The sequence below is a fragment of the Mobula birostris genome, chromosome 13 (genome assembly GCF_030028105.1).
Source record: "Mobula birostris isolate sMobBir1 chromosome 13, sMobBir1.hap1, whole genome shotgun sequence".
Lineage (NCBI taxonomy): Eukaryota > Metazoa > Chordata > Chondrichthyes > Myliobatiformes > Myliobatidae > Mobula > Mobula birostris.
This window is the reverse complement of record NC_092382.1, coordinates 6,573,473-6,600,133: the sequence shown is the minus strand read 5'-3', so window position 1 is coordinate 6,600,133 and position 26,661 is coordinate 6,573,473. Positions and strand designations below refer to the sequence as shown.

Genomic DNA, 26,661 nt, shown 5'->3' with positions numbered 1-26,661 from the left:
CAGGCCCCAAAAGGGTCCTGACACACTGTGAGATGCCACACACCCCAAAAGGATCCTGACACATTGTGAGACCCCACACACCCAGGATAGGGTCCTGAGAGACTGTGAGATCCGACACACCCCTGAGAGGGTCCTAACACACTGTGGGACCCCACAGGCCCCAAAAGGGTCCTGACACATTGTGAGATGCCACACATACCTGACAGGGTCCAGACACACTGTGAGACCCCGCACTCCCCTAACAGGGTCGTGACACTCTGTGAGACCCCACACAGTATTGACACGGTCCTGACACACTGTGAGACCCCACAGAGACCTGACGCACTGTGAGACCCCACACACACCAGACAGGGTCCGGATAACTGTGAGACCCCACACACCCTAGATAGTGTCCTGACAGACTGTGAGATCCGACACACCCCTGAGAGAGTCCTGACGCACTGTGAGACCGCACAGGACCCAAAAGGATCCTGACACACTGTAAGACCCCACACACCCCTGACAGGGACTTGACGCACTGTGAGACGCCACACACTCCTGACAGCATCCTGACACACATTGCGATCCCACACACATCTGAGAGTGTTCTGACACACAGTGAGAACCCACACACCCACGACCAGATCCTGACACAGTGTGAAACCCCACAAACCACTCACCGTGTCCTGACACACTGTGAAACCCCACACAACCCTGGAACGGTCCTGACACACTGTGAGACCCCGCACTCCCCTAACAGGGTCGTGACACTCTGTGAGACCCCACACACTATTGACACGGTCCTGACACACTGTGAGACCCCACAGGGACCTGACAGGGACCTGACGCACTGTGAGACTCCACACACACCAGACAGGGTCCGGACAACTGTGAGACCCCACACACCCTAGATAGTGTCCTGACAGACTGTGAGATCCGACACACCCCTGAGAGAGTCCTGACGCACTGTGAGACCGCACAGGACCCAAAAGGATCCTGACACACTGTAAGACCCCACACACCCCTGACAGGGACTTGACGCACTGTGAGACGCCACACACTCCTGACAGCGTCCTGACACACATTGCGATCCCACACACATCTGAGAGTGTTCTGACACACAGTGAGACCCCACACACCCACGACCAGATCCTGACACACTGTAAAATCCCGCAAACCACTCACGGTGTCCTGACACACTGTGAAACCCCACACAACCCTGGCAGGGTCCTAAGACACTGTGAGACCCCACACACCACTGACTGGGTCCTGACACGCATTAAGATCCCACACATACCTGAGAGGGTCCAGACACACCGTGAGACCTAACACACCCCTGACAGCGACCTGACACACATTGCGATCCCACACACATTGAAAGGGTTCTGACATACTGTGAGACCCCATACACCCCTGGCAGCGTCCAGACACACTGCGAAACCCCACACACCCCAAAAGGGTCCTGACACATTGTGAGACCCCACACACCCCAGGATGTTCCTGACACATTGTGAGACCCCACACACCCAGGATAGGGTCCTGAGAGACTGTGAGATCCGACACACCCCTGAGAGGGTCCTAAAACACTGTGAAACCACACAGGCCCCAAAAGGGTCCTGACACATTGTGAGACGGCACACATGCCTGACAGGGTTCAGAAACACTATCGGACCCCACACACCCCTGACAGCGACCTGACCCACTGTGGACGCCACACACACCTGACAGGGTCCTGACACACACTGCGATCCCACACATCCCTGGCAGGGTCCTGACGCACTGTGAGACCCCAAACAACCCAGGCAGGGTTCTGACACACTGTGAGACCCCACACACCCCTAACAGGGACCTGTCACACTGTGAGACCCCACAAACCAGTGACAGGGTCCTGACACACTGTGAGACCACACACACCCCTGATAGGATCGTGACGCACCACACGACACCACACACACATGAAAGGGTCCTGACACACTGTGAGACCCCACACAACCCTGGAACGGTCCTGTCACACTGAGACTGCACACACCCCTGACAGGGCCCTGACACACTGTCAGACCCTACACACCCCTGACAGGGTGCTGAAACACAGCGAGACCCTACATACCCCTGACAGGGTCCGGACACACTGTGAGACACCACAGGCCCCAAAAGGGTCCTGACACATTGTGAGACACCACACACCCCAAAAGGTTCCTGACACATTGTGAGACCTCACACACCCAGGATAGGGTCCTGACACACTGTGAGATCCGACACACCCTGAGAGGGTCCTAACACACTGTGAGACCCCACAGGTCCCAAAAGGGTCCTGACACATTGTGAGACGCCACACACACCTGACAGGGTCCAGACACACTGTGAGACCCCGCACTCCCCTAACAGGGTCCTGACACACTGTGAGACCCCACACACTATTGACACGGTCCTGACACACTGTGAGACCCCACAGGGACCTGATGCACTGTGAGACTCCACACACACCAGACAGGGTCCGGACACACTGTGAGACCCCACAGGCCCCAAAAGGGTCCTGACACACTGTAAGACCCCACACAACCCTGACAGGGACATGACGCACTGTGAGACGCCACACACTCCTGACAGCGTCCTGACACACATTGCGATCCCACACACATCTGAGAGTGTTCTGACACACAGTCAGACCCCACACACCCACGACCAGATCCTGACACACCGTGAAACCCCACAAACCACTCACGGTGTCCTGACACACTGTGAAACCCCACACAACCCTGGCAGGGTCCTAACACACTGTGAGAGCCCACACACCACTGACAGCGTCCTGACCCACTGTGGACGCCACACACACCTGACAGGGTCCTGACTCACACTGCGATCCCACATACCCCCCACACACCCCTGGCAGGGTTCTGACACACATTGCGATCCCACACACATCTGAGAGGGTTCTGACACACTGTGAGACCCCACACACCCCTGACAGGGTCCTAACACACTGTGAGACCCCACACACCCCTGCAAGGGTCCTAACACACTGTGAGACCCCACACACCCCTGACAGGGTCCTGACACACTGTGAGACCACACACACCCCTGACAGGATCGTGACACACCACACGACACCACACACACATGAAAGGGTCCTGACACACTGTGAGACCCCACACACCCCTGGAACGGTCCTGACACACTGTGAGACTGCACACTCCCCTGACTGGGCCCTGACACACTGTCAGACCCCACACATCCCTGACGGGGACCTGACGCACTGTGAGACCCGACACACCCCTGACAGGGTCCTGACCCACTGTGAGACCACACACACACCTGACAGCCAAGTTCCTGACACACTGTGAGACCCACACACCCTGGACAGGGTCCTGACAGACTGTGAGATCCGACACAGCCCTGAGAGGGCCCTGACACACTGTGAGACCCCACAGGCCCCAGAAGGGTCCTGACACACTGTGAGACCACACACTCCCCTGACAGGGTTCAGAAACGCTGTGAGACCCCACACACCCCAGAAGGGTCCTGACACACTGTGAGACCCCACACACCCCTGACAGGGACATGACGCACTGTGAGACGCCACAAACCCCTGACAGGGTCCTGACACACATTGCGATCCCACACCCATCTGTGTCCAGACAACCAGTGAGACCCCACACACACCTGGCAGGGTCCAGGCACACTGTGAGACCCCACACAACCCAGGCAGGGTCCTGACACGTGAGACCCCACAAACCCCTGCCCGGCTCCTGACACACTGTGAGACCCCACACAACCCTGACAAGGTCCTGACACACTGTGAGACCACACAGACCTCTGACAGTATCGTGACACACCACACGACACCACGCACACATCAAAGGGTCCTGATACACTGTGAGACCACACACACCCCTGACAAAGCCCTGACACATTGTCAGACGCCACACACCTCTGACGGGGACCTGACACACAGCGAGACCCTACACACCCCTGACAGGGACCTGACACAGTGTGAGACCCCACACACCCCTGACAGGGACCTGACACAGTGTGAGACCCAAACAAACCCTTGACAGGTACCTGACACACTGTGAGACCCCACACACCCCTGACAGGGTCCTGACACACATTGCGATCCCACACACCTGTAACAGGACACTGACACACTGTGATACCCCACACACCCCTAACAGGACCCTGACACACTATGAGACGCCACACACCCCTGACAGGGTCCAAGCACTCTGTGAGATCCCCACACCCTTGAAAGGATCTTGACACACGGTGAGACCTGACATACCCCTGACAGTGTCGTGACACACTGTGAGACCCCAAACACACCTGACAGGTTCCTGACAAACTGTGAGACCCCACACACCCGTGACAGGGTCCTGACACACTGTGAGACCCCACACACCCCTGACAGGGTCCTGACACACTGTGAGACCCCACACACCCCTGACAGGGTCAGGACAAGCTGTGACGCCCCACACACACCTGACAGGACACTGACACACTGTGAGACTCCACACACACCTGACAGGACACTGACACACTGTGAGACCCCACACACACCTGACAGGGTCCAAGCACTCTGTGAGATCCGCACACCCTTGAAAGGATCTTGACACACGGTGAGACCTGACATACCCCTGACAGTGTCGTGACACACTGTGAGACCCCAAACACACCTGACAGGTTCCTGACAAACTGTGAGACCCCACACACCCGTGACAGGGTCCTGACACACTGTGAGACCCCACACACCCCTGACAGGGTCCTGACACACTGTGAGACCCCACACACCCCTGACAGGGTCAGGACAAGCTGTGACGCCCCACACACACCTGACAGGACACTGACACACTGTGAGACTCCACACACACCTGACAGGACACTGACAGACTGTGAGACCCCACACACACCTGACAGGACACTGACACACTGTGAGACCCCACATACCCCTGACAGGGTCCTAACACAGTGTGAGACCCCACACACTCCGGGCAGGGACTTGACGCACTGTGAGACGCCACACACTCCTGACAGCATCCTGACACACATTGCGATCCCACACACATCTGAGAGTGTTCTGACACACAGTGAGACCCCACACACCCACGACCAGATCCTGACACAGTGTGAAACCCCACAAACCACTCACGGTGTCCTGACACACTGTGAAACCCCACACAACCCTGGCAGGGTCCAAACACACTGTGAGAGCCCACACACCCCTGGAACGGTCCTGACACACTGTGAGACCCCACACACCCCTGACAGGGCCCTGACACACTGTCAGACCACTCACACCTCTGACGGTGACCTGACAAACTGTGAGACCCCACACACCCCTGACAGGGTGCTGACACACAGCGAGACCCTACACACCCCTGACAGGGTCCGGACACACTGTGGGATCCCACACACTCCTGACATGGTCCTGACACACTGTGAGACCCCACAGGCCCCAAAAGGGTCCTGACACACTGTGAGACGCCACACACCCCAAAAGGATCCTGACACATTGTGAGACCCCACACACCCAGGATAGGGTCCTGAGAGACTGTGAGATCCGACACACCCCTGAGAGGGTCCTAACACACTGTGGGACCCCACAGGCCCCAAAAGGGTCCTGACACATTGTGAGATGCCACACATACCTGACAGGGTCCAGACACACTGTGAGACCCCGCACTCCCCTAACAGGGTCGTGACACTCTGTGAGACCCCACACAGTATTGACACGGTCCTGACACACTGTGAGACCCCACAGAGACCTGACGCACTGTGAGACCCCACACACACCAGACAGGGTCCGGATAACTGTGAGACCCCACACACCCTAGATAGTGTCCTGACAGACTGTGAGATCCGACACACCCCTGAGAGAGTCCTGACGCACTGTGAGACCGCACAGGACCCAAAAGGATCCTGACACACTGTAAGACCCCACACACCCCTGACAGGGACTTGACGCACTGTGAGACGCCACACACTCCTGACAGCATCCTGACACACATTGCGATCCCACACACATCTGAGAGTGTTCTGACACACAGTGAGAACCCACACACCCACGACCAGATCCTGACACAGTGTGAAACCCCACAAACCACTCACCGTGTCCTGACACACTGTGAAACCCCACACAACCCTGGAACGGTCCTGACACACTGTGAGACCCCGCACTCCCCTAACAGGGTCGTGACACTCTGTGAGACCCCACACACTATTGACACGGTCCTGACACACTGTGAGACCCCACAGGGACCTGACAGGGACCTGACGCACTGTGAGACTCCACACACACCAGACAGGGTCCGGACAACTGTGAGACCCCACACACCCTAGATAGTGTCCTGACAGACTGTGAGATCCGACACACCCCTGAGAGAGTCCTGACGCACTGTGAGACCGCACAGGACCCAAAAGGATCCTGACACACTGTAAGACCCCACACACCCCTGACAGGGACTTGACGCACTGTGAGACGCCACACACTCCTGACAGCGTCCTGACACACATTGCGATCCCACACACATCTGAGAGTGTTCTGACACACAGTGAGACCCCACACACCCACGACCAGATCCTGACACACTGTAAAATCCCGCAAACCACTCACGGTGTCCTGACACACTGTGAAACCCCACACAACCCTGGCAGGGTCCTAAGACACTGTGAGACCCCACACACCACTGACTGGGTCCTGACACGCATTAAGATCCCACACATACCTGAGAGGGTCCAGACACACCGTGAGACCTAACACACCCCTGACAGCGACCTGACACACATTGCGATCCCACACACATTGAAAGGGTTCTGACATACTGTGAGACCCCATACACCCCTGGCAGCGTCCAGACACACTGCGAAACCCCACACACCCCAAAAGGGTCCTGACACATTGTGAGACCCCACACACCCCAGGATGTTCCTGACACATTGTGAGACCCCACACACCCAGGATAGGGTCCTGAGAGACTGTGAGATCCGACACACCCCTGAGAGGGTCCTAAAACACTGTGAAACCACACAGGCCCCAAAAGGGTCCTGACACATTGTGAGACGGCACACATGCCTGACAGGGTTCAGAAACACTATCGGACCCCACACACCCCTGACAGCGACCTGACCCACTGTGGACGCCACACACACCTGACAGGGTCCTGACACACACTGCGATCCCACACATCCCTGGCAGGGTCCTGACGCACTGTGAGACCCCAAACAACCCAGGCAGGGTTCTGACACACTGTGAGACCCCACACACCCCTAACAGGGACCTGTCACACTGTGAGACCCCACAAACCAGTGACAGGGTCCTGACACACTGTGAGACCACACACACCCCTGATAGGATCGTGACGCACCACACGACACCACACACACATGAAAGGGTCCTGACACACTGTGAGACCCCACACAACCCTGGAACGGTCCTGTCACACTGAGACTGCACACACCCCTGACAGGGCCCTGACACACTGTCAGACCCTACACACCCCTGACAGGGTGCTGAAACACAGCGAGACCCTACATACCCCTGACAGGGTCCGGACACACTGTGAGACACCACAGGCCCCAAAAGGGTCCTGACACATTGTGAGACACCACACACCCCAAAAGGTTCCTGACACATTGTGAGACCTCACACACCCAGGATAGGGTCCTGACACACTGTGAGATCCGACACACCCTGAGAGGGTCCTAACACACTGTGAGACCCCACAGGTCCCAAAAGGGTCCTGACACATTGTGAGACGCCACACACACCTGACAGGGTCCAGACACACTGTGAGACCCCGCACTCCCCTAACAGGGTCCTGACACACTGTGAGACCCCACACACTATTGACACGGTCCTGACACACTGTGAGACCCCACAGGGACCTGATGCACTGTGAGACTCCACACACACCAGACAGGGTCCGGACACACTGTGAGACCCCACAGGCCCCAAAAGGGTCCTGACACACTGTAAGACCCCACACAACCCTGACAGGGACATGACGCACTGTGAGACGCCACACACTCCTGACAGCGTCCTGACACACATTGCGATCCCACACACATCTGAGAGTGTTCTGACACACAGTCAGACCCCACACACCCACGACCAGATCCTGACACACCGTGAAACCCCACAAACCACTCACGGTGTCCTGACACACTGTGAAACCCCACACAACCCTGGCAGGGTCCTAACACACTGTGAGAGCCCACACACCACTGACAGCGTCCTGACCCACTGTGGACGCCACACACACCTGACAGGGTCCTGACTCACACTGCGATCCCACATACCCCCCACACACCCCTGGCAGGGTTCTGACACACATTGCGATCCCACACACATCTGAGAGGGTTCTGACACACTGTGAGACCCCCACACACCCCTGACAGGGTCCTAACACACTGTGAGACCCCACCACACCCCTGCAAGGGTCCTAACACACTGTGAGACCCCACACACCCCTGACAGGGTCCTGACACACTGTGAGACCACACACACCCCTGACAGGATCGTGACACACCACACGACACCACACACACATGAAAGGGTCCTGACACACTGTGAGACCCCACACACCCCTGGAACGGTCCTGACACACTGTGAGACTGCACACTCCCTGACTGGGCCCTGACACACTGTCAGACCCCACACATCCCTGACGGGGACCCTGACGCACTGTGAGACCCGACACACCCCTGACAGGGTCCTGACCACTGTGAGACCACACACACACCTGACAGCCAAGTTCCTGACACACTGTGAGACCCACCACACCCTGGACAGGGTCCTGACAGACTGTGAGATCCGACACAGCCCTGAGAGGGCCCTGACACACTGTGAGACCCCACAGGCCCCAGAAGGGTCCTGACACACTGTGAGACCACACACTCCCCTGACAGGGTTCAGAAACGCTGTGAGACCCCACACACCCCAGAAGGGTCCTGACACACTGTGAGACCCCACACACCCCTGACAGGGACATGACGCACTGTGAGACGCCACAAACCCCTGACAGGGTCCTGACACACATTGCGATCCCACACCCCATCTGTGTCCAGACAACCAGTGAGACCCACACACACCTGGCAGGGGTCCAGGCACACTGTGAGACCCCACACAACCCAGGCAGGGTCCTGACACGTGAGACCCCACAAACCCCTGCCCGGCTCCTGACACACTGTGAGACCCCACACAACCCTGACAAGTCCTGACACACTGTGAGACCACACAGACCTCTGACAGTATCGTGACACACCACACGACACCACGCACACATCAAAGGGTCCTGATACACTGTGAGACCACACACACCCCTGACAAAGCCCTGACACATTGTCAGACGCCACACACCTCTGACGGGGACCTGACACACAGCGAGACCCTACACACCCCTGACAGGGACCTGACACAGTGTGAGACCCCACACACCCCTGACAGGGACCTGACACAGTGTGAGACCCAAACAAACCCTTGACAGGTACCTGACACACTGTGAGACCCCACACACCCCTGACAGGGTCCTGACACACATTGCGATCCCACACACCTGTAACAGGACACTGACACACTGTGATACCCCACACACCCCTAACAGGACCCTGACACACTATGAGACGCCACACACCCCTGACAGGGTCCAAGCACTCTGTGAGATCCCCACACCCTTGAAAGGATCTTGACACACGGTGAGACCTGACATACCCCTGACAGTGTCGTGACACACTGTGAGACCCCAAACACACCTGACAGGTTCCTGACAAACTGTGAGACCCCACACACCCGTGACAGGGTCCTGACACACTGTGAGACCCCACACACCCCTGACAGGGTCCTGACACACTGTGAGACCCCACACACCCCTGACAGGGTCAGGACAAGCTGTGACGCCCCACACACACCTGACAGGACACTGACACACTGTGAGACTCCACACACACCTGACAGGACACTGACACACTGTGAGACCCCACACACACCTGACAGGTCCAAGCACTCTGTGAGATCCGCACACCCTTGAAAGGATCTTGACACACGGTGAGACCTGACATTACCCCTGACAGTGTCGTGACACACTGTGAGACCCCAAACACACCTGACAGGTTCCTGACAAACTGTGAGACCCCACACACCCGTGACAGGGTCCTGACACACTGTGAGACCCCCACACACCCCTGACAGGGTCCTGACACACTGTGAGACCCCACACACCCCTGACAGGGGTCAGGACAAGCTGTGACGCCCCACACACACCTGACAGGACACTGACACACTGTGAGACTCCACACACACCTGACAGGACACTGACAGACTGTGAGACCCCACACACACCTGACAGGACACTGACACACTGTGAGACCCCACATACCCCTGACAGGGTCCTAACACAGTGTGAGACCCCACACACTCCGGGCAGGGACTTGACGCACTGTGTGACGCCACACACTCCTGACAGCATCCTGACACACATTGCGATCCCACACACATCGGAGAGTGTTCTGACACACAGTGAGACCCCACCACACCCACGACCAGATCCTGACACAGTGTGAAACCCCACAAACCACTCACGGTGTCCTGACACACTGTGAAACCCCACACAACCCTGGCAGGGTCCAAACACACTGTGAGAGCCCACACCACCCCCTGGAACGGTCCTGGACACACTGTGAGGACCCCCACACACCCCTGACAGGGCCCTGACACACTGTCAGACCACTCACACCTCTGACGGTGACCTGACAAACTGTGAGACCCCACACACCCCTGACAGGGTGCTGACACACAGCGAGACCCTACACACCCCTGACAGGGTCCGGACACACTGTGGGATCCCACACACTCCTGACATGGTCCTGACACACTGTGAGACCCCACAGGCCCAAAAGGGTCCCTGACACACTGTGAGACGCCACACACCCCAAAAGGATCCTGACACATTGTGAGACCCCACACACCCAGGATAGGGTCCTGAGAGACTGTGAGATCCGACACACCCCTGAGAGGGTCCTAACACACCTGTGGGACCCCACAGGCCCCAAAAGGGTCCTGACACATTGTGAGATGCCACACATACCTGACAGGGTCCAGACACACTGTGAGACCCCGCACTCCCCCTAACAGGGGTCGTGACACTCTGTGAGACCCCACACACTATTGACACGGTCCTGACACACTGTGAGACCCCACAGGGACCTGACAGGGACCTGACGCACTGTGAGACTCCACACACACCAGACAGGGTCCGGACAACTGTGAGACCCCACACACCCTAGATAGTGTCCTGACAGATTGTGAGATCCGACACACCCCTGAGAGAGTCCTGACGCACTGTGAGACCGCACAGGACCCAAAAGGATCCTGACACACTGTAAGACCCTACACACCCCTGACAGGGGACTTGACGCACTGTGAGACGCCACACACTCCTGACAGCGTCCTGACACACATTGCGATCCCACACACATCTGAGAGTGTTCTGACACACAGTGAGACCCCACACACCCACGACCAGATCCTGACACACTGTAAAATCCGGCAAACCACTCACGGTGTCCTGACACACTGTGAAACCCCACACAACCCTGGCAGGGTCCTAACACACTGTGAGACCCCACACACCACTGACTGGGTCCTGACACGCATTAAGATCCCACACATACCTGAGAGGGTCCAGACACACCGTGAGACCTAACACACCCCTGACAGCGATCTGACACACATTGCGATCCCACACACATTGAAAGGGTTCTGACATACTGTGAGACCCCATACACCCCTGGCAGCGTCCAGACACACTGCGAGACCCCACACACCCCAAAAGGGTCCTGACACATTGTGAGACCCCACACACCCCAGAATGTTCCTGACACATTGTGAGACCCACACACCCCAGAATGTTCCTGACACATTGTGAGACCCCACACACCCAGGATAGGGTCCTGAGAGACTGTGAGATCCGACACACCCCTGAGAGGGTCCTAAAACACTGTGAAACCCCACAGGCCCCAAAAGGGTCCTGACACATTGTGAGACGGCACACATGCCTGACAGGGTTCAGAAACACTGTCGGACCCCACACACCCCTGCCAGCGACCTGACCCACTGCGGATGCCACACACACCTGACAGGGTCCTGACACACACTGCGATCCCACACATCCCTGGCAGGGTCCTGACGCACTGTGAGACCCCAAACAACCCAGGCAGGGTTCTGACACACTGTGAGACCCCACACACCCCGTAACAGGGACCTGTCACACTGTGAGACCCCACAAACCAGTGACAGGGTCCTGACACACCTGTGAGACCACACACACCCCTGATAGGATCGTGACGCACCACACGACACCACACACACATGAAAGGGTCCTGACACACTGTGAGACCCCACACATCCCTGGAACGGTCCTGACACACTGAGACTGCACACACCCTGACAGGGCCCTGACACACTGTCAGACCCTACACACCCCTGACAGGGTGCTGACACACAGCGCGACCCTACATACCCCTGGACAGGGTCCGCACACACTGTGGGATCCCACACACTCCTGACATGGTCCTGACACACTGTGAGACCCCACAGGCCCAAATGGGTCCTGACACATTGTGAAAACGGCACACACGCCTGACAGGGTTCAGAAACACTGTGGGACCCCACTCACACCTGAGGGGTCCTGACACACTGTGAGACCCCACACACCCTGGATAGGGTCCTGACAGACTGTAAGATCCGACACCACCACTGAGAGAGTCCTGACCACACTGTGAGACACCACACAACCCTGACACAGTCCTGACACACTGTGAGACCCCCAAACAACCCAGGCAGGGTGCTGACACACTGTGAGACCCCACACACCACTAACAGGGGACCTGTCACACTGTGAGACCCCACAAACCACTGACAGGGTCCTGACACACTATGAGACCACACACACCCCGATAGGATCGTAACACACGACACGACACCACACACATGAAAGGGTCCTGACAAACTGTGAGACCTCACACACCCCTTGTACGGTCCTGACACACTGTGAGACTGCACACACCCCTGGCACGGTCCTGACACACTGTGAGACTGCACACACCCCCTGACAGGCCCTGACACACTGTCAGACCCCATACACTTCTGACGGTGACCTGACACACAGCGAGACCCTACACATCCCTGACAGGGTCCGGACACACTGTGAGACCCCACAGGCCCCAAAAGGCGTTCCTGACACATTGTGAGACACCACACACCCCAAAAGGTTCCTGACACATTGTGAGACCTCACACACCCAGGATGGGGTCCTGAGAGACTGTGAGATCCGACACACCCTGAGAGGGTCCTAACACACTGTGAGACCACACAGGTCCCAAAAGGGTCCTGACACATTGTGAGACGCCACACACACCTGACAGGGTCCCAGACACACTGTGAGACCCCCGCACTCCCCTAACAGGGTCCTGATGCACTGTGAGACTCCACACACACCAGACAGGGTCCGGACACACTGTGAGACCCCACAGGCCCCAAAAGGGTCCTGACACACTGTAAGACCCCACACACCCCTGACAGGGACATGACGCACTGTGAGACGCCACACACTCCTGACAGCGTCCCGACACATATCCGATCCCACACACACCTGAGAGGGTTCTGACACACTGTGAGACCCCACACACCCCTGACAGGGTCCTAACACACTGTGAGACCCCACACACCCCTGCCAGGGTCCTAACACACTGTGAGACCCCACACACCCCTGACAGGGTCCTGACACACTGTGAGACCACACACACCCCTGACAGGATCGTGACACACCACACGACACCACACACACATGAAAGGGTCCTGACACACTGTGAGACCCCACACACACCCCTGGAACGGTCCTGACACACTGTGAGACTGCACACTCCCCTGATTGGGCCTGACACACTGTCAGACCCCACACATCCCTGACGGGGACCTGACGCACTGTGAGACCCGACACACCCCTGACAGGGTCCTGATCCACTGTGAGACCACACACACACCTGACAGCCAAGTTCCTGACACACTGTGAGACCCACACACCCTGGGCAGGGTCCTGACAGACTGTGAGATCCGACACAGCCTGAGAGGGCCCTGACACACTGTGAGACCCCACACACCCCTGACAGGGACATGACGCACTGTGAGACGCCACAAACCCCTGACAGGGTCCTGACACACCTTGCGATCCCACACCCCATCTGTGTCCAGACAACCAGTGAGACCCCACACACACCTGGCAGGGTCCAGGCACACTGTGAGACCCACACAACCCAGCAGGGTCCTGACACATTGTGAGACCCCACAAACCCCTGCCCGGCTCCTGACACACTGTGAGACCCCACACACCCCTGACAAGGTCCTGTCACACTGTGAGACCCCACAAACCACTGACAGGGTCCTGACACACTGTGAGACCACACAGACCCCTGACAGTATCATGACACACCACACGACACCACACACACATCAAAGGGTCCTGATACACTGTGAGACCACACACACCCCTGGCACGGTCCTGACACACTGTGAGGCCCCACAAACCACTGACAGGGTCCTGACACACTGTGAGACCACACACACCCCTGACAGCGACCTGACACACTGTGAGACGCCACAGACAACTGACAGGGTCCTGACACGCTGTGAGACGCCACGCACCCCTGACAAAGCCCTGACACATTGTCAGACGCCACACACCTCTGACGGGGACCTGACACACAGCGAGACCCTACACACCCCTGACAGGGACCTGACACAGTGTGAGACCCAAACAAACCCTTGACAGGTACCTGACACACTGTGAGACCCCACACATCCCTGACAGGGTCCTGACACACATTGCGATCCCACACACCTGTAACAGGACCACTGACACACTGTGATACCCCACACACCCCTAACAGGACCCTGACACACTATGAGACCCCACACACCCCTGACAGGGACCTGACACACTGTGAGACCCCACATACCCTGACAGGGTCCTAACACACTGTGAGACCCCACACACCCCTGACAGGGTCCAAGCACTCTGTGAGATCCCCCCACACCCCCCTTGAAAGGATCTTGACACACGGTGAGACCTGACATACCCTGACAGTGTCGTGACACACTGTGAGGACCCCAAACACACCTGACAGGTTCCTGACAAACTGTGAGACCCCACACACCGTGACAGGGTCCTGACGCACTGTGAGACCCCACACACCCCTGACAGGGTCAGGACAAGCTGTGACCGCCCCACACACACCTGACAGGACACTGACACACTGTCAGACCCCACACACACCTGACAGGACACTGACACACTGTGAGGACCCCAGACACCCCTGACAGGGTACAGAAACACTGTGAGACCCCGAACACCCTGACAGGGTCCTGACAAACTGTAATACACACACACCGCTCACAGGGTCCTGGCACACTGTGAGACTCCACACACCCCTGACAAGGTCCTGTCACATTGTCCAGACCCCACACACTACTGACAGGGTTCTGACACACTGTGAGACCCCCCACACACATGACAGGGTCCTGATACACTGTGAGACCCCCCACACACCTGACAGGGGTCCTGACACACTGGAAGACGCCACACAGCCCTGACACGGACGTGACACACTGTGAGACACCACACACCCCTGACAGTTACCTGACACACTGTGAGACCCCACACATCCCGGACCGGGGCTGACACACTATGAGACCCCACACAACCCCTGGCAGGGTCCTGACACTCTGTGAGACCCCCACACATCACTGGCAGGGACCTGACAAACTGTGAGACCCCCACACACCTGAGAGGACAACGACACACTGTGAGACCCCCACACACCTGACAGGGTCCTGATACACTGTGAGACCCCCCACACACCTGACAGGGTCCTGACACACTGGAAGACGCCACACAGCCCTGACACGGACGTGACACACTGTGAGACACCACACACCCCTGACAGTACCTGACACTCTGTGAGACCCCACACATCCCGGACCGGGGCCTGACACACTATGAGACCCCACACAACCCTGGCAGGGTCCTGACACTCTGTGAGACCCCACACACCACTGGCAGGGACCTGACAAAACTGTGAGACCCCCACACACCTGAGAGGACACGACACACTGTGAGACTCGACACACCCCTGACAGGGTCCTGACACACTGTGGACACCACGCACACCTGACAGGGTCCTGACACACATTGCGATCCCACACACACCTGGCAGGGTCCTGATACAAATTGCGATCCCACACAACCCTAGCAGGTTCCTGACGCACTCTGAGACCCCACACACCCTGGATAGGGTCCTGACACACTACGAGACCACACACACCCCTGACAGGGTCCAGACACACATTGCGATCTCACACACATCTGAGAGGGTTCTGACACACTGTGAGACCCCACACACCCCCGACAGGATCCTGACACACTGTGAGACCTCAAACAACCATGACAGGGTCCTGACACACTGTGAGACCCCACACACCACTAAAAGGGATCTGTCACACTGTGAGACCCCACAAACCACTGACAGGGTCCTGACACACTGTGAGACCACACACGCCCCTGACAGGGTCCTAACACACTGTGAGACCCCACACACCCCTGCCAGGGTCCTAACACACTGTGAGACCCCACACACCCCTGACAGGGTCCTGACACACTGTGAGACCACACACACCCCTGATAGGATCGTGACGCACCACACGACACCACACACACATGAAAGGGTCCTGACACACTGTGAGACCCCACACATCCCTGGAACGGTCCTGTCACACTGAGACTGCACACACCCCTGACAGGGCCCTGACACACTGTCAGACCCTACACACCCCTGACAGGGTGCTGACACACAGCGAGACCCTACATACCCCTGACAGGGTCCGCACACACTGTGGGATCCCACACACTCCTGACATGGTCCTGACACACTGTGAGACCCCACAGGCCCCAAATGGGTCCTGACACATTGTGAAACGGCACACTCGCCTGACAGGGTTCAGAAACACTGTGGGACCCCACTCACACCTGAGGGGTCCTGACACACTGTGAGACCCCACACACCCTGGATAGGGTCCTGACAGACTGTAAGATCCGACACACCACTGAGAGAGTCCTGACACACTGTGAGACACCACACAACCCTGACACAGTCCTGACACACTGTGAGACCCCAGACAACCCAGGCAGGGTGCTGACACACTGTGAGACCCCACACACCACTAACAGGGACCTGTCACACTGTGAGACCCCACAAACCACTGACAGGGTCCTGACACACTATGAGACCACACACACCCCCGATAAGATCGTGACACGCCACACGACACCACACATACATGAAAGGGTCCTTACAAACTGTGAGACCTCACACACCCCTGGCACGGTCCTGACACACTGTGAGACTGCACACACCCCTGACAGGGCCCTGACACACTGTCAGACCCCATACACTTCTGACGGTGACCTGACACACAGCGAGACCCTACACACCCCTGACAGGGTCCGGACACACTGTGAGACCCCACAGGCCCCAAAAGGGTCCTGACACATTGTGAGACACCACACACCCCAAAAGGTTCCTGACACATTGTGAGACCTCACACACCCAGGATAGGGTCCTGAGAGACTGTGAGATCCGACACACCCTGAGAGGGTCCTAACACACTGTGAGACCACACAGGTCCCAAAAGGGTCCTGACACATTGTGAGACGCCACACACACCTGACAGGGTCCAGACACACTGTGAGACCCCGCACTCCCCTAACAGGGTCCTGACACACTGTGAGACCCCACACACTATTGACACGGTCCTGACACACTGTGAGACCCCACAGGGACCTGACGCACTGTGAGACTCCACACACACCAGACAGGGTCCGGACACACTGTGAGACCCCACAGGCCCCAAAAGGGTCCTGACACACTGTAAGACCCCACACAACCCTGACAGGGACATGACGCACTGTGAGACGCCACACACTCCTGACAGCGTCCTGACACACATTGCGATCCCACACACATCTGAGAGTGTTCTGACACACAGTCAGACCCCACACACCCACGACCAGATCCTGACACACCGTGAAACCCCACAAACCACTCACGGTGTCCTGACACACTGTGAAACCCCACACAACCCTGGCAGGGTCATGACTCACTGTGAGACCCCACACACCCCTGGCAGGGTTCTGACACACATTGTGATCCCACACACATCTGAGAGGGTTCTGACACACTGTGAGACCCCACACACCCCTGACAGGTTCTGGACACACTGTGGGATCCCACACACTCCTGACATGGTCCTGACACACTGTGACACCCTACAGGCCCCAAAAGGGTCCTGACACATTGTGAGATGGCACACACGCCTGACAGGGTTCAGAAACACTGTGGGACCCCACTCACCCCAGAGGGGTCCTGATACACTGTGAGATGCCACACACCCCAAAAGGCTCCTGACACATTGTGAGACACCACACACCCCAAAAGGTTCCTGATACATTGTGAGACCTCACACACCCAGGATAGGGTCCTGAGAGACCTTGAGATCCGACACACATCTGACAGGGTCCAGACCCACTGTGAGACCCCGCACTCCTCTAACAGGGTCCTGTCACACTGTGAGACCCCACACACTATTGACACGGTCCTGACACACTGTGAGACCCCAAAGGGACCTGGCAGGGACCTGACGCACTGTGAGACTCCACACACACCAGACAGGGTCCGGACACACTGTGAGACCCCACAGGCCCCAAAAGGGTCCTGACACACTGTAAGACCCACACACCCCTGACAGGGACTTGACACACTGTGAGACGCCACAAACCCCTGACAGGGTCCTGACACACATTGCGATCCCACACCCATCTGTGTCCAGACAACCAGTGAGACCCCACACACACCTGGCAGGGTCCAGGCACACTGTGAGACCCCACACAACCCAGGCAGGGTCCTGACACATTGTGAGACCCCACAAACCCCTGCCCGGCTCCTGACACACTGTGAGACCCCACACAACCCTCACACAGTCCTGACACACTGTGAGACCCCACAAACCACTAACAGGGTCCTGACACACTGTGAGACCACACAGACCCCTGACAGGGTCCTGACACACTGTGAGACCACACAGACCCCTGACAGTATCGTGACACACCACACAACACCACACACACATCAAAAGGTCCTGATACACTGTGAGACCACACACACCCCTGGCACGGTCCTGATACACTGTGAGGCCCCACAAACCACTGACAGGGTCCTGACACACTGTGAGACCACACACACCCCTGACAGCGACCTGACACACTGTGAGACGCCACAGACAACTGACAGGGTCCTGACACGCTGTGAGACGCCACGCACCCCTGACAGGGTCCTGACACACATTGCGATCCCACACACCTGTAACAGGACAATGACACACTGTGATACCCCACACACCCCTAACAGGACACTGACACACTATGAGACGCCACACACCCCTAACAGGGTCCAAGCACTCTGTGAGATCCCCACACCCTTGAAAGGATCTTGACACACGGTGAGACCTGACATACTGCTGACAGTGTCGTGACACACTGTGAGACCCCAAACACACCTGACAGGTTCCTGACAAACTGTGAGACCCCACACACCCGTGACAGGGTCCTGACACACTGTGAGACCCCACACACCCCTGACAGGATCAGGACAAGCTGTGACGCCCCACACACACCTGACAGGACACTGACACACTGTGAGACTCCACACACACCTGACAGGACACTGACACACTGTGAGACCCCACACACACCTGACAGGACACTGACACACTGTGAGACCCCACACACCCCTGACAGGGTCCTGACACACTGTGAGACCCCAGACACCCCTGACAGGGTCCTGACACACTGTGAGACCCCACACGCTATTGACACGGTCCTGACACACTGTGAGACCCCAAAGGGATCTGGCAGGGACCTGACGCACTGTGAGACTCCACACACACCAGACAGGGTCCAGACACACTGTGAGACCCCACAGGCCCCAAAAGGGTCCTGACACACTGTAAGACCCACACACCCCTGACAGGGACTTGACACACTGTGAGACGCCACAAACCCCTGACAGGGTCCTAACACACTGTGAGACCCCGCACTCCTCTAACAGGGTCCTGTCACACTGTGAGACCCCACACACTATTGACACGGTCCTGACACACTGTGAGACCCCAAAGGGACCTGGCAGGGACCTGACGCACTGTGAGACTCCACACACACCAGACAGGGTCCAGACACACTGTGAGACCCCACAGGCCCCAAAAGGGTCCTGACACACTGTAAGACCCACACACCCCTGACAGGGACTTGACACACTGTGAGACGCCACAAGCCCCTGACAGGGTCCTGACACACATTGCGATCCCACACCCATCTGTGTCCAGACAACCAGTGAGACCCCACACACACCTGGCAGGGTCCAGGCACACTGTGAGACCCCACACAACCCAGGCAGGGTCCTGACACATTGTGAGACCCCACAAACCCCTGCCCGGCTCCTGACACACTGTGAGACCCCACACAACCCTGACAAGGTCCTGTCACACTGTGAGACCCCACACACCCCTGACAGGGTCCTGACACACTGTGAGACCCCACACACCCCTGACAGGATCCTGACACACTGTGAGACCCCACACACCCCTGACAGGGTCCAAGCACTCTGTGAGATCCCCACACCCTTGAAAGGATCTTGACACACGGTGAGACCTGACATACCCCTGACAGTGTCGTGACACACTGTGAGACCCCAAACACACCTGACAGGTTCCTGACAAACTGTGAGACCCCACACACCCGTGACAGGGTCCTGACACACTGTGAGACCCCACATACCCCTGACAGGGTCCTAACACACTGTGAGACCCCACACACCCCTGACAGGGTCCAAGCACTCTGTGAGATCTCCACACCCTTGAAAGGATCTTGACACACGTTGAGACCTGACATACCCCTGACAGTGTCGTGACACACTGTGAGACCCCAAACACACCTGACAGGTTCCTGACAAACTGTGAGACCCCACACACCCGTGACAGGGTCCTGACACACTGTGAGACCCCACACACCCCTGACAGGGTCAGGACAAGCTGTGACGCCCCACACACACCTGACAGGACACTGACACACTGTGAGACTCCACACACACCTGACAGGACACTGACACACTGTGAGACCCCAGACACCCCTGACAGGGTACAGAAACACTGTGAGACCCCGAACACCCTGACAGGGTCCTGACAAACTGTGATACACACACACCACTCACAGGGTCCTGGCACACTGTGAGACTCCACACACCCCTGACAATGTCCTGTCACACTGGAAGACGCCACACAGCCCTGACACGGACCTGACACACTGTGAGACACCACACACCCCTGACAGGACACTGACACACTGAGACCCCAGACACCCCTGACAGGGTACAGAAACACTGTGAGACCCCGAACACCCTGACAGGGTCCTGACAAACTGTGATACACACACACCACTCACAGGGTCCTGGCACACTGTGAGACTCCACACACCCCTGACAATGTCCTGTCACATTGTCAGACCCCACACACTACTGACAGGGTTCTGACACACTGTGAGACCCCCCACACACCTGACAGGGTCCTGACACACTGTGAGACGGCACGCACACCTGACAGGGTCCTGACACACTGGAAGACGCCACACGGACCTGACACACTGTGAGACACCACACACCCCTGACAGGACCTGACACACTGTGAGACCCCCCACACACCTGACAGGGTCCTGACACACTGTGAGACGGCACGCACACCTGACAGGGTCCTGACACACTGGAAGACGCCACACGGACCTGACACACTGTGAGACACCACACACCCCTGACAGGGTCCTGACTCACTGGAAGACGCCACACAGCCCTGACACGGACCTGACACACTGTGAGACACCACACACCCCTGACAGGACCTGACACACTGTGAGACCGCACACATGCCTGGCAGGCTCTGGAAACGCTGTGAGACCGCACAAACCCCTGACAGGGCCCTGACACCCTGTGAGACCCCACACATCCCGGACCGGGGCCTGACACACTGTGAGACCCCACACAACCCTGGCAGGGTCCTGACACTCTGTGAGACCCCACACACCACTAGCAGGGACCTGACAAACTGTGAGACCCCACACACACCTGAGAGGACATGACACACTGTGAGACTCGACACACCCCTGACAGGGTCCTGACACACTGTGGACGCCACGCACACCTGACAGGGTCCTGACACACATTGCGATCCCACACACACCTGGCAGGGTCCTGATACAAATTGCGATCCCACACAACCCTAGCAGGTTCCTGACGCACTCTGAGACCCCACACACCCTGGATAGGGTCCTGACACTCTGTGAGACCCCACACACCACTGGCAGGGACCTGACAAACTGTGAGACCCCCACACACCTGAGAGGACACGACACACTGTGAGACTCGACACACCCCTGACAGGGTCCTGACACACTGTGGACACCACGCACACCTGACAGGGTCCTGACACACATTGCGATCCCACACACACCTGGCAGGGTCCTGATACAAATTGCGATCCCACACAACCCTAGCAGGTTCCTGACGCACTCTGAGACCCCACACACCCTGGATAGGGTCCTGACACACTACGAGACCACACACACCCCTGACAGGGTCCAGACACACATTGCGATCTCACACACATCTGAGAGGGTTCTGACACACTGTGAGACCCCACACACCCCCGACAGGATCCTGACACACTGTGAGACCTCAAACAACCATGACAGGGTCCTGACACACTGTGAGACCCCACACACCACTAAAAGGGATCTGTCACACTGTGAGACCCCACAAACCACTGACAGGGTCCTGACACACTGTGAGACCACACAGACCCCTGACAGTATCGTGACACACCACACGACACCACACACACATCAAAGGGTCCTGATACACTGTGAGACCACACACACCCCTGGCACGGTCCTGACACACTGTGAGGCCCCACAGACAACTGACAGGGTCCTGACACGCTGTGAGACGCCACGCACCCCTGACAAAGCCCTGACACATTGTCAGACGCCACACACCTCTGACGGGGACCTGACACAGTGTGAGACCCAAACAAACCCTTGACAGGTACCTGACACACTGTGAGACCCCACACATCCCTGACAGGGTCCTGACACACATTGCGATCCCACACACCTGTAACAGGACACTGACACACTATGAGACCCCACACACCCCTGACAGGGACCTGACACACTGTGAGACCCCACATACCCCTGACAGGGTCCTAACACACTGTGAGACCCCACACACCCCTGACAGGGTCCTGACACACATTGCGATCCCACACACCTGTAACAGGACACTGACACACTGTGATACCCCACACACCCCTAACAGGACCCTGACACACTATGAGACGCCACACACCCCTAACAGGACACTGACACAGTGTGAGACCCAAACAAACCTTTGACAGGTACCTGACACAGTGTGAGACGCCGCACAGCCCTGACAGGGTCGGGACACGCTGTGAGACCGTACACACCCTGGATAGGGTCCTGACACACTGTGAGACCCGAGACACCCCAAAAGGGTCCTGACACACTGTGAGACCCCACACACCCCTGACAATGTCCTGTCACATTGTCAGACCCCACACACTACTGACAGGGTTCTGACACACTGTGAGACCCCCCACACACCTGACAGGGTCCTGACACACTGTGAGACCCCCCACACACCTGACAGGGTCCTGACACACTGGAAGACGCCATACAGCCCTGACACGGACGTGACACACTGTGAGACACCACACACCCCTGACAGTACCTGACACACTGTGAGACCCCACACATCCCGGACCGGGGCCTGACACACTATGAGACCCCGCACTCCTCTAACAGGGTCCTGTCACACTGTGAGACCCCACACACTATTGACACGGTCCTGACACACTGTGAGACCCCAAAGGGACCTGGCAGGGACCTGACGCACTGTGAGACTCCACACACACCAGACAGGGTCCAGACACACTGTGAGACCCCACAGGCCCCAAAAGGGTCCTGACACACTAAGACCCACACACCCCTGACAGGGACTTGACACACTGTGAGACGCCACAAACCCCTGACAGGGTCCTGACACACATTGCGATCCCACACCCATCTGTGTCCAGACAACCACTGAGACCCCACACACACCTGGCAGGGTCCAGGCACACTGTGAGACCCCACACAACCCAGGCAGGGTCCTGACACATTGTGAGACCCCACAAACCCCTGCCCGGCTCCTGACACACTGTGAGACCCCACACAACCCTGACACAGTCCTGACACACTGTGAGACCCCACACACCCCTGACAGGATCCTGACACACTGTGAGACCCCACATACCCCTGACAGGGTCCTAACACACTGTGAGACCCCACACACCCCTGACAGGGTCCAAGCACTCTGTGAGATCCCCACACCCTTGAAAGGATCCTGACACACGGTGAGACCTGACATACCCCTGACAGTGTCGTGACACACTGTGAGACCCCAAACACACCTGACAGGTTCCTGACAAACTGTGAGACCCCACACACCCGTGACAGGGTCCTGACACACTGTGAGACCCCACATACCCCTGACAGGGTCCTAACACACTGTGAGACCCCACACACCCCTGACAGGGTCCAAGCACTCTGTGAGATCCCCACACCCTTGAAAGGATCTTGACACACGGTGAGACCTGACATACCCCTGACAGTGTCGTGACACACTGTGAGACCCCAAACACACCTGACAGGTTCCTGACAAACTGTGAGACCCCACACACCCGTGACAGGGTCCTGACACACTGTGAGACCCCACACACCCCTGACAGGGTCAGGACAAGCTGTGACGCCCCACACACACCTGACAGGACACTGACACACTGTGAGACTCCACACACACCTGACAGGACACTGACACACTGTGAGACCCCACACACACCTGACAGGACACTGACACACTGAGACCCCAGACACCCCTGACAGGGTACAGAAACACTGTGAGACCCCGAACACCCTGACAGGGTCCTGACAAACTGTGATACACACACACCACTCACAGGGTCCTGGCACACTGTGAGACTCCACACACCCCTGACAATGTCCTGTCACATTGTCAGACCCCACACACTACTGACAGGGTTCTGACACACTGTGAGACCCCCCACACACCTGACAGGGTCCTGACACACTGTGAGACCCCCCACACACCTGACAGGGTCCTGACACACTGGAAGACGCCACACAGCCCTGACACGGACCTGACACACTGTGAGACACCACACACCCCTGACAGGACACTGACACACTGTGAGACCCCAGACACCCCTGACAGGGTACAGAAACACTGTGAGACCCCGAACACCCTGACAGGGTCATGACAAACTGTGATACACACACACCGCTCACAGGGTCCTGGCACACTGTGAGACTCCACACACCCCTGACAATGTCCTGTCACATTGTCAGACCCCACACACTACTGACAGGGTTCTGACACACTGTGAGACCCCCCACACACCTGACAGGGTCCTGACACACTGTGAGACGGCACGCACACCTGACAGGGTCCTGACACACTGGAAGACGCCACACAGCCCTGACACGGACCTGACACACTGTGAGACACCACACACCCCTGACAGGACCTGACACACTGTGAGACCGCACACATGCCTGGCAGGCTCTGGAAACGCTGTGAGACCGCACACACCCCTGACAGGGCCCTGACACCCTGTGAGACCCCACACATCCCGGACCGGGGCCTGACACACTGTGAGACCCCACACAACCCTGGCAGGGTCCGACACTCTGTGAGACCCCACACACCACTAGCAGGGACCTGACAAACTGTGAGACCCCACACACACCTGAGAGGACATGACACACTGTGAGACTCGACACACCCCTGACAGGGTCCTGACACACTACGAGACCACACACACCCCTGACAAGGTCCAGACACACATTGCGATCCCACACACATCTGAGAGGGTTCTGACACACTGTGAGACCCCACACACCCCCGACAGGATCCTGACACACTGTGAGACCTCAAACAACCATGACAGGGTCCTGACACACTGTGAGACCCCACACACCACTAAAAGGGACCTGTCACACTGTGAGAACCCACAAACCACTGACAGGGTCCTGACACACTGTGAGACCACACACACCCCTGACAGGGTCCTAACACACTGTGAGACCCCACACACCCCTGCCAGGGTCCTAACATACTGTGAGACCCCACACACCCCTGACAGGGTCCTGACACACTGTGAGACCACACACACCCCTGACAGGATCGTGACACACCACACGACACCACACACACATGAAAGGGTCCTGACACACTGTGAGACCCCACAGGCCCCAAAAGGGTCCTGACACACTGTGAGACTGCACACTCCCCTGACTGGGCCCTGACACACTGTGAGACCCCACACACCTCTGACGGTGACCTGACACACTGTGAGACCCTACACACACCTGACAGAGTGCTGACACACAGCGAGACCCTACA

The 26,661-nt window shown here is 57.6% G+C and overlaps 1 protein-coding gene across 1 annotated transcript in view; it reads left to right on the top strand.

Moving 5' to 3' along the window:
* Positions 1–26,661, top strand: part of LOC140208307 (NACHT, LRR and PYD domains-containing protein 3-like) — a 78,375-nt gene that overhangs the window by 29,726 nt on the left and 21,988 nt on the right. The gene's annotated exons all lie outside the window — the stretch shown is intronic.